The 11,264-nt window shown below is 45.8% G+C and overlaps 1 protein-coding gene across 1 annotated transcript in view; it reads right to left on the minus strand.

Annotated features, from left to right (window-relative positions):
• Positions 1 to 10,934, minus strand: part of LOC138480445 (C-type mannose receptor 2-like) — a 102,770-nt gene extending 91,836 nt beyond the window's left edge. Inside the window, exon 1 of the mRNA XM_069612299.1 lies at positions 10,884 to 10,934. The gene's annotated coding sequence lies outside the window, so the exon portion shown is untranslated. The remainder of the gene's footprint in view (positions 1 to 10,883) is intronic.
• Positions 10,935 to 11,264: the final 330 nt, after the last annotated feature.

Raw genomic sequence — 11,264 nt, forward strand, 5'->3', positions numbered from 1 at the left:
CCCCCTAACATAAAAGAGGGAGATTGGCCAAAGATGCTCAAAACCTCATTGGGTTGTTCTAATGCTGGTGACAATGCATCAAGTTGCTAGTTGAGTACAATAATTTAGGTTCCATGTAACGTAGCCACGCCTTCCTTCTCCTGTGACTGATAGAAGGCATGAGGGTGCTTGTTATGATAGCTTTTTAGATATTAAAACGAGCCCAGGCCAGACTACAACTCCCAGAATGCAGTGGTTGGATTGGCACAATGCGGAAACAGAGCATCCAAATTTATCCCAGCTATATCCGCTTGTGTTGCTTGAAAAAAGGTTCAGCAATGACTGCAAGTGCCGCAGTGAACAGGACTATGCCGAGGCTATGCTGTCTGCTTTTCATAGCAACAGACCCTTCGCAACCCGGGGATGCAGAGTGCTCCAGGGACGCCTGGGTATTATGCCTGGTCCCCGGCAAGAATCCTTAAAACACGTGTAAGAATTTACACCAAGGTCCCCGGCAAGAATCCTTAAAACAAGTGTAAGAATTTACACCAATCAGCTAAGGCAGCCTGAAACAGCATGTCCACATATTACACGCTACATCAAACATACAATATTGCATAATGAGCAAAGAGCAGCACGCAACAGCCCGGCCTAGCAATGTCTATGCCATAGCGCTCAATTTAGAAAGCCCTTCACGTTGCAGTGTAATATAATAAGGTACACAATCAAACATTATAGGCGTATCATGAGATAACAATTAAGGAAGCCAGCAACAGTGCAGCTGAAACATTATAGGTGTATCATGAGGCAAGAATTAAGGAAGCCCGCAACAGTGCGGCTGAAACATTATAGCCTGCAACAGTGCTGCTGAAACATTATAGGTGTATTATGAGGCAACAATTAGGTAAGCCCACAACAGTGCGGCTGAAACATTATAGCCTGCAACAGTGCTGCTGAAACATTCTAGGCATATCATGAGGCAACAATTAGGGAAGCCCGCAACAGTGTGGCAGAAATGTTACAGCCGGCAACAGTTCTGCTGAAACATTATAGGCGTACTATGAAGCAACAATTAGGGAAGCTCGCAACAGTGTGGCTGAAACATTATGCCCACAGCAGTGCTGCTGAAACATTATTGGTGTATCATGAGGCATCAATTAAGGAAGCCTGCACAGTGCAGCTGAAACATTATAGCCGGCAACAGTGCTGCTGAAACATTATAGGCGTATCATGAGGCAACAATTAAGGAAGCACGCAACAGTGCGGCTGAAACATTATAGGCGTATCATGAGGCATCAATTAAGGAAGCCTGCAACCGGGGCGGTTGAAACATTATAGCCCGCAACTGTGTGGCTGAAACATTATAGGTGTATCATGAGGCATCAATTAAGGAAGCCCGCAACAGTGCGGCTGAAACATTATAGCCCGCAACAGTGCAGCAGAAATATTATATCCTGCAACAGTGCGGCTGAAACATTATAGGCGTATCATGAGGCAACAATTAGGGAAGCCCGCAACAGTGCGGCAGAAATATTATAGCCCACAACAGTGCGGCTGAAACATTATAGGCATATCATGAGGCAACAATTAGGGTAGCCCGCAACAGTGTGGCAGAAATGTTACAGCCGGCAACAGTTCTGCCGAAACATTATAGGCGTACTATGAAGCAACAATTAGGGAAGCTCGCAACAGTGTGGCTGAAACATTATAGGCGTATCATGAGGCATCAATTAAGGAAGCCCGCAACAGTGCAGCTGAAATATTATAGGCGTATCATGAGGCATCAATTAGGGAAGCCCGCAACAGTGCGGCTGAAACATTATAGCCCGCAACAGTGCAGCAGAAATATTATATCCTGCAACAGTGCCGCTGAAACATTATAGGCGAATCATGAGGCATCAATTAAGGCAGCCACAACAGCACAGTGTAAGCGTTATATGTATATCATGAGAAACGGTTTAGGAAGCCTACCACAGCATGGCTTAACACACAGCGCAGCTGAATGCTTTATATGCACATTGTGAGAGCAGATTCATATCTGCTATGTCCTGCTTAAATGTTAGAGAAAATTGTGACTAGTCAATTTTAGAAATATGTGGACGAACATGGGATTCTCGACCATTTTCAATCGGGCTTTAGAACGGGCCACGGCACTGAGACAGCCCTTGTGACAGTGTGGTGTAACTTGCTGGGGGCCACCGACGAAGGTGATGTTAGCATGCTTGTCATGCTGGACCTGTCGGCGGCCTTTGACACAATTGATTTTTAAATTTCTCTTACAAGGCTGTCTTCAATGGCGCAGGTCTCAGATGAAACTCTGAAATGGTTTGTGTCTTTTTTGACCGACCGTACTCAGCAGGTCAAAATGGGGGCCTATCTTTCCAATGCTATACCTGTGGAATGCAGGGTACCTCAGGGGTCCTCACTTTCAACGCTGCTGTTCAACATGTACATACGTACATTGTTGAACATCTTTTCCGAGTTTGGTCTGTCGTACCATTCATATGCTGATGACACCCACATTTATATACGACTCAAGCAACCATGGGAAGCAATAGATCTAGTTCTATCCTGCGGCAATAATATCAAAAGCTTGGTGCTGGAGAACAAGCTCCAGTTGAAACCATCGAAGACGGAGGTTACTGTGCTTGGCCCCAAGAGATGGGTAAGAAATATTGTCCAGAGCACATCTTGTCCCTCACTATTTGGTGTTCCCGCTAAATACTCAGACGCAGTGAAGAACTTGGGCTGCATCCGGCAATCAAATATGGACTGTTACTCTCAGGTTAGTCAAACTGTCAAATCGGTATATTATCAACTGAGACTTAATAGCCTGTCGTGTCATTCATTGCAGAGAAGGACCGTTCACTAGTACCAGGCATACTTGCCAATGCTAGACTGGTCTACTGTAATGGCCTTCTTATAAGGGCTCAAAAATGTCAACTAAAAAGATTACAGGTTGCCCAGAATTCTGCCATTAGGCTAATGTTTTCGTTACCCAGAAGGCCAGCTATCTCTCAATACCAGAGGAATCGCCACTGGCTCCCAGTTAAGCAAAGAATTATGTTGAAAGTGCTTTTTTTTTGGTATTCAAATGTATTCATGGGCTGGCGCCAGCCTATCGGACTCCAAATATCCAGATGTACTGTCCACAGCGACATCTCCGTTCAAAGGACCAGCACCTTTTGCAAGTCCCATCATCAGTGAGAACCTGGGGTCATAGGCGGTTCTCCTCTTTTGGGCCCTGGAACTCTGAGGTATCAGTTCTTTGACTGTTTTTATGAATCAGTGAAAAACCTATCTTTTTCTGTAAATGTCCCTAACCACTCTGACGGGCCTATGAGCTAGTCCTGTGCAATATGGACAGAATCAGGTGTTCACATCAGCGCTGAGATGCAGTTAATCCCTGTTCCCCGCGAGGTATGTGCTCTAATCAAATCAATAAAAAAAATTAATCAATATATTCCATGCAAACCAGGAGAAATGAATAAAGGAAGCCTGAAACAGCATGGCTGCTCACTACATTAATTTACATATCCAGCAAAGGGCGGCCCGCAACAGCACAGCCTATTTTGGTGTGAATCTGTACCTGGTTCTATGTCCCCTACACCAACATGAGTTTTTTTAAATCATTTTTTTCGATTACATTATTTCGAAAAAAAACTCATTGATATTTGTTTTATATTTGTGGGGAGTTCCCTCACAAACTCCCCCTTCCCTATTTATTTTTATTTTATTTTATTGTGCATTTGTAAGGTGCCCATACATCAATACATTGTGTTTCAAAGCACCCACTGGGCAAAGGAGAGGGAACAAGGAGGCAAAACAAGATACTGGAATAAAGTAATAATGATGAGAAAAAGGCAGAGGCAATCCTACTAGGCCTTGTGCAAAGAGAGAGAAAGGACAGGGGTTGGGGGGTAAGTGCTAGACGTTCCACAGAGGGGCAATTGCCAGAGAGCCAGCTGCAGGGCAACTGATAAGTGCAGGGCGATGAACACTTGGTAGGAGAGTGGTCACCTGCAAATACAATATATGCTGGCCTGTGAAACAACACAGGCCAGTGGGTGCCAAGGCAAGTGTGTAAGGGGGTGGGCGGCAGAGGCTCTAGGCGATTGGAGAGAAGGCTAGGGCCCAGAAGGACACATAAGGGCCCAGGCCACCAACCTCAGCAACTGGGGGTTAGCACAGGAGGGAGAAGGGGAAGAAGAAAGAGAAGAGGGAAGTCTTGAGGAGCTTGCAGAATTTGAGGAGATCCGGCTCAAGATGGAGAGGAAGGGGGAGGCTGTTCCAGAGGAGGGAGCCAACCGGGGAAAGTGATCAGCCACTCACTCGCTGCTTAGAAAAGCACTTGACAAGCAGAAAGTTGGAGCCGGAAGTTCGGAGAGATCTGGAGAGAGAGAGTATTTGGTGAGAACAAGTTGTAGATAGCATGGTGCCAGGCCCCAGACAGCCTTATGGATGATGCAGAGGGATTTGAATTTGATCCGTGCAGCAACCGGTAGCCAGTGGAGAGATTTTAGGGCTAGAGAGATATACGGTTCCTGGGCTTGCGGCCAAGGATAAGTCTTGCAGCCCTATTCTGGATAAGCTGGAGGGGGCAGAGAGAAGAAGAGGGTAGATTGAGGAAGAGGCTGTTGCAGTAGTCCAGCCTAGAGAGTACCAGAGGTCTAGAGACATTGAGTTTCTGGGGAAAAGTAAGGAAAGGCAGCCTATCTCTGAGGAGGTGGAGTTGGAAATGGGCCTTCTTGGCAAGGTCCAACATGTGAGGAAGGAAGGAGAGCGAGGTGTCGAAGATGACTCCAAAGTTTCTGACTTCAGATGAAGGAGAGTGGGGAGAGCCCATAGAGGGGGCCACAGTGAAGGGAGGAAAGAAGGAACAGCAGTTCCAATAGGAAGAATCTCAGTCTTGCTGGCATTGAGACAGAGATCATTAGAGGCGCACCAAGACTGAATAGCAGACAAACAGTCAGGAATGGTAGAGGAAGTGGGAAGAGGTTTCAGAGGGAAGTATGAAGAAGAGCTGGGTGTCATCTGCAGAACACTGAAAGTGAGGGAAAAAAGTGGAGATAAGGTGAGCAAGTGGGGTGAGATAGATGTTAAAGAACCAGGGCGAGAGCATAGTGCCCTGGCAAACACACGTGGTGATAGAGGTGGGGGAGAGGAAAGAACCCAGGATAACCCGGGATGGAAGGTCAGTGAGTAAGAAGGTCAGCCAGTCTAGTGCCCGCTCCGAGATACCTAGGGTATCATAGAGCAGCTTTATGAGGATAGAATGGGTGACCGTTTCGAAAGCAGAAGAGAGATCAAGTAGAATGCGAACAGCGGTTGAGTTACAGCCAGGAAATGCAAGAAGCTCTTCACGAGTGTTCAGGAGAGCAGTTTCCTTGCCTCTGGATATTTGGAATCCAGATTGATGGTCGTGTAGGCAACCAACAAGCTCAGTGTGCTGGGTCAGTTTGGGGAAGATCAACGTCTCCAGAAGTTTCCCAAGGAAGGGAGTGATAGAGATGGGGCGGTAGTTAGCTGGACATGAGGGGGTCAGTGGGAGGCATTTTCAGGAGGGGGTGCACAAAGGAGTGCTTGAGGGAAGAGGGGAAATTACCGATAGCAATAGAGTTATTACAGAAATCAGTGCATGCAGGGGCAAGGAAGCCGATTGTGTCCTTAATAGTTCTTGAAGAGCAGTGAGAGACCTGTTTGGTGGAGACCTTCATAGAGTGGACAACTCTAGTGACCTCTTCCGATGTGATAGGAGAGAAGGAGGAGAGAGAGGATGAGAGAGGATGAGAGGCCAGGGATGGCCGGGAGATGGGAGGAGGTGACGGGGAGAGGGAAGAAGAAAGAGTACTTATGATGTCCTGAGTTTCTGTAGTGAAGTGGGTGCCAGTGAAGTGCAGAGGGCCTGGGAGGTAAGAGGCAAGGTGGAGACTGCAGAAGGATTGGCTGGTTCCTTGCAGATTCTAAAGAGTTCAGCCGTGTTGTTGGATGCTCTAGAGATGCAAATGGATGTGGGTCCTCTTTTTGGAGCGAGTGTGGAGACGACATTGCCTTTGGAAAAGGCGACAGACCAGTTTGCCAGAGGATGAGCCTGAGTTCTGCCACTTCCGTTCAGCAGCTCTGCATTTGCATTTCAGGGCTGTTAGATCAGAGTCGTACCAACTGTTACGCTTGGTGGCAGGTTTCAGGCAGAGCTTCATGACAAGGGCAAGGAGGTCGAGAGTGTTAGTAATGCTGAGATTGAGGTTGTCGAGGGCAGAGTCAGAGGTAGAGTCAGAAGTGGGAGGTGGGACGGAGGATGAAGGTGGAGGCGAAGGCAACAACTGACACTTGTTTCATCAAACGGATGTCCATGAGCGAGGTTGGCAGAGCTGGGAGAAATGCGGTCAGAGGGCCGAGATGACCCTGGTGGGAGGAGAGGAGAGAGTCGTCCGACCGACCAGGAGAGTGGGGTGGAGAGAGGAGCAGAGAGCAAGATATCAGTGTGGATGAAGGCATCAAGAGTGTGTCCAGCCGAGGGGGTAGGACCAGAGGGGAGAATAGAGCGGGAGAGAGAGGTGCAGAGGTCGCGGAAGAGAGTGGAAGCTATGACTGAGGAGGAAAGGTGGATGCTGAAGTCACTCAGGAGGAGGAGTTTAGAGCTAGATGACCGGACTGCGGAGGAGAAATCAGCCCATTCTGAGAGGACCGGGAAAATAGGGCCAGGCGGCCTTTAGATAGTGGCAATGGTCAGACAGGAAGTAGGAGAGGTGCCAAGCTTTATATTAGAAACCCTACCCCGATCCCCTCCCCACCCCTTATAACTACTTACCTCACCCCCCATATATTTCGATTCGTTTTTTCAAAATAATTCTGCCGGAAAAAATAGTTTCCCCAAAACTCCTGGGGATGAAAAAACAGGATACCCTGTGCCTACCCAGTAAGGTGGCCTGCTGCTACGTGTCCTATTTCGATATGTATATGTACCTACCCAGTAAGGCGGAATGCAACAGCGCTGCCAATTTGGGGTGAAAGACAAACTGCAACAGCAAGACCATGGCAATGCCAGTGAATGTTGAGGGTGAATCGTAGTCCAAAAAACGCGACCCCCTGTTTCTCTTGATTTCCTTAGTCACATTTTGCTGCAACTGGCAAAAGCCTTGTAACATTTTCTCATTGGTCTCAGTTTGGGGAAGAAAAAAGACAAGCAGAGCAAGGAAGGTGTGGCTTTATACTCCCATAAAGGGAGTAGGTGGAAGTCAGGGATCATTTATCAGTAAGGACTGTGACGAGGCATGTGTGGACAGAAGGTAATGAGCACTGGAGTGCGTCTCTATAATAAGTAATGATGCTTTCTTTGGGATGTATGATGTGTTCTATAAGAAGCTCACGGCTCTACTCCTTATTAATGGTGCTCTGTCCAATCTGCATACTCGTGCAGCATAGTGAGTGATGATGCTTTCTCGTGCATGCATAATGGATTGTATAATAAGCACTAGTGTTCTACTCTAGCTGCATCAAATATTCTGGTGTTCCATCCCATCTGCATAACAAACAATACACTTCTACTCATGCAGCATAGGGAGTAGTGATGCTTTCTTCTGCATTCACAATGGATTGTATAATAAGCACTAGTGTTCTACTCTAGCTGCATCAAATATTCTGGTGCTCCATCCCATCTGCATAACACACAATACCCTTCTACTCATGCAGCATAGGGAGTAGTGATGCTTTCTTCTGCATTCACAATGGATTGTATAATAAGCACTAGTGTTCTACTCTAGCTGCATCAAATATTCTGGTGTTCCATCCCATCTGCATAACACACAATACCCTTCTACTCATGCAGCACAGTGAGTAGTGATGCTTTCTTCTGCATGCATAATGGAATGTATAATAAGCACTAGTGTTCTACTCTAGCTGCATTAAATATTCTGGTGCTCCATCCCATCTGCATAACACACAATACCCTTCTACTCATGCAGCACAGTGAGTAGTGATGCTTTCTTCTGCATGTATAATGGAATGTATAATAAGCACTAGTGTTCTACTCTAGCTGCATCAAATATTCTGGTGCTCCGTCCCATCTGCATAACAAACAATACCCTTCTACTCATGCAGCACAGTGAGTAGTGATGCTTTCTTCTGCATGTATAATGGAATGTATAATAAGCACTAGTGTTCTACTCTAGCTGCATCAAATATTCTGGTGCTCCGTCCCATCTGCATAACAAACAATACCCTTCTACTCATGCAGCACAGTGAGTAGTGATGCTTTCTTCTGCATGTATAATGGAATGTATAACAAGCACTGGTGCTCCACTCTAGCTGCATTAAATATTCTGGTGCTCCATCCCATCTGCATAACACACAATACCCTTCTACTCATGCAGCACAGTGAGTAGTGATGCTTTCTTCTGCATGTATAATGGAATGTATAATAAGCACTAGTGTTCTACTCTAGCTGCATCAAATATTCTGGTGCTCCGTCCCATCTGCATAACAAACAATACCCTTCTACTCATGCAGCACAGTGAGTAGTGATGCTTTCTTCTGCATGTATAATGGAATGTATAACAAGCACTGGTGCTCCACTCTAGCTGCATTAAATATTCTGGTGCTCCATCCCATCTGCATAACACACAATACCCTTCTACTCATGCAGCACAGTGAGTAGTGATGCTTTCTTCTGCATGTATAATGGAATGTATAATAAGCACTAGTGTTCTACTCTAGCTGCATCAAATATTCTGGTGCTCCGTCCCATCTGCATAACAAACAATACCCTTCTACTCATGCAGCACAGTGAGTAGTGATGCTTTCTTCTGCATGTATAATGGAATGTATAACAAGCACTGGTGCTCCACTCTAGCTGCATTAAATATTCTGGTGCTCCATCCCATCTGCATAACACACAATACCCTTCTACTCATGCAGCACAGTGAGTAGTGATGCTTTCTTCTGCATGTATAATGGAATGTATAATAAGCACTAGTGTTCTACTCTAGCTGCATCAAATATTCTGGTGCTCCGTCCCATCTGCATAACAAACAATACACTTCTACTCATGCAGCACAGTGAGTAGTGATGCTTTCTTCTGCATGCATAATGGAATGTATAATAAGCACTAGTGTTCTACTCTAGCTGCATCAAATATTCTGGTGCTCCATCCCATCTGCATAACAAACAATACACTTCTACTCATGCAGCATAGGGAGTAGTGATGCTTTCTTCTGCATTCACAATGGATTGTATAATAAGCACTAGTGTTCTACTCTAGCTGCATCAAATATTCTGGTGTTCCATCCCATCTGCATAACAAACAATACACTTCTACTCATGCAGCACAGTGAGTAGTGATGCTTTCTTCTGCATGTATAATGGATTGTATAACAAGCACTGGTGCTCCACTCTAGCTGCATTAAATATTCTGGTGCTCCGTCCCATCTGCATAACACACAATACCCTTCTACTCATGCAGCACAGTGAGTAGTGATGCTTTCTTCTGCATGTATAATGGAATGTATAATAAGCACTAGTGTTCTACTCTAGCTGCATCAAATATTCTGGTGTTCCATCCCATCTGCATAACAAACAATACACTTCTACTCATGCAGCATAGGGAGTAGTGATGCTTTCTTCTGCATTCACAATGGATTGTATAATAAGCACTAGTGTTCTACTCTAGCTGCATCAAATATTCTGGTGTTCCATCCCATCTGCATAACAAACAATACACTTCTACTCATGCAGCACAGTGAGTAGTGATGCTTTCTTCTGCATGTATAATGGAATGTATAATAAGCACTAGTGTTCTACTCTAGCTGCATCAAATATTCTGGTATTCCATCCCATCTGCATAACAAACAATACCCTTTTACTCATGCAGCATAGTGAGTGATGATGCTTTCTCGTGCATGCACAATGGATTGTATAACAAGCACTGGTGCTCCACTCTAGCTGCATTAAATATTCTGGTGTTCCGTCCCATCTGCATAACAAACAATACACTTCTACTCATGCAGCACAGTGAGTAGTGATGCTTTCTTCTGCATGTATAATGGAATGTATAATAAGCACTAGTGTTCTACTCTAGCTGCATCAAATATGCTGGTGCTCCATCCCATCTGCATAACAAACAATACACTTCTACTCGTGCAGCATAGTGAGTGATGATGCTTTCTCGTGCATGCACAATGGATTGTATAACAAGCACTGGTGTTCCACTCTAGCTGCATTAAATATTCTGGTGCTCCATCCCATCTGCATAACACACAATACCCTTCTACTCATGCAGCACAGTGAGTAGTGATGCTTTCTTCTGCATGCATAATGGAATGTATAATAAGCACTAGTGTTCTACTCTAGCTGCATCAAATATTCTGGTGTTCCGTCCCATCTGCATAACAAACAATACCCTTTTACTCATGCAGCACAGTGAGTAGTGATGCTTTCTTCTGCATGCACAATGGATTGTATAATAAGCACTTGTGCTCTACCCTCCCTGCATGAAATATTATGATGCTCCATCGCATCTGCATAACACACATTGGGGTTCTACTCGTGCAGTCTAATCAGTCCTGGCGACCAGATGGATAGTAAGTGGCAGTGCCCTCCTCAGGGCGTTCTGATGGGTTGTACAATAAACAATGGGACAAATACTCCTGCGGTAAAATAAGTCTGGGGGCTCTAACCCAGTGGTGCAATAAACAGCAGGTTCCTATTCACGCTGTAGGATGTGTAACAGTGCCCTCTTCTGCATGCATAATGGGTTGCATAAGGAGCACCCTCTCTACAATAAATGCACAGCCTCGGCCCCTGCTGCATACATCAGGGGGCTCTGCTCTTGCAGTTTAGGGCGCGCCAGGGCTGTATAGGGTCCCCATTCCCTAGAGATGGAGGCAATCACATACCCCTGGACTCACCTCCAGCTAAGCTTCCCAGCAGCAGCCCATGCAGCCCCACTGGCTCCCCTAAACGACTTGACAGCCTTTCAGGGTCTCTGCAAGGGAATTCTTTCCATCACTGCCCGAAATTTCATTAGCAAATTTGCAGACACCTACTATTCAAATTCTGAGCACTGTGGATTTGCTTCTGCCGTCAGTGCGTTTGCCTGGCATGGTGCAGCTGTGCCTGCTGCCGCCCCACCCCCTGTGTCTGCATTATATCCCTCTTTGGCGGCGGGCTAGTAGACGGCAGGTAGACAGCACGGTCTTGGGGCAAAGAAACCGTGTTAGGATGTACTTATCCTTGGTTTAGTTTAGTGTTACAAAAGGTGTTGGACTTAAATTAACAATTAAATGAGC

The sequence above is a fragment of the Ambystoma mexicanum genome, chromosome 1p, assembly GCF_040938575.1.
Source record: "Ambystoma mexicanum isolate Mex_15411 chromosome 1p, UKY_AmexF1_1, whole genome shotgun sequence".
NCBI lineage: Eukaryota > Metazoa > Chordata > Amphibia > Caudata > Ambystomatidae > Ambystoma > Ambystoma mexicanum.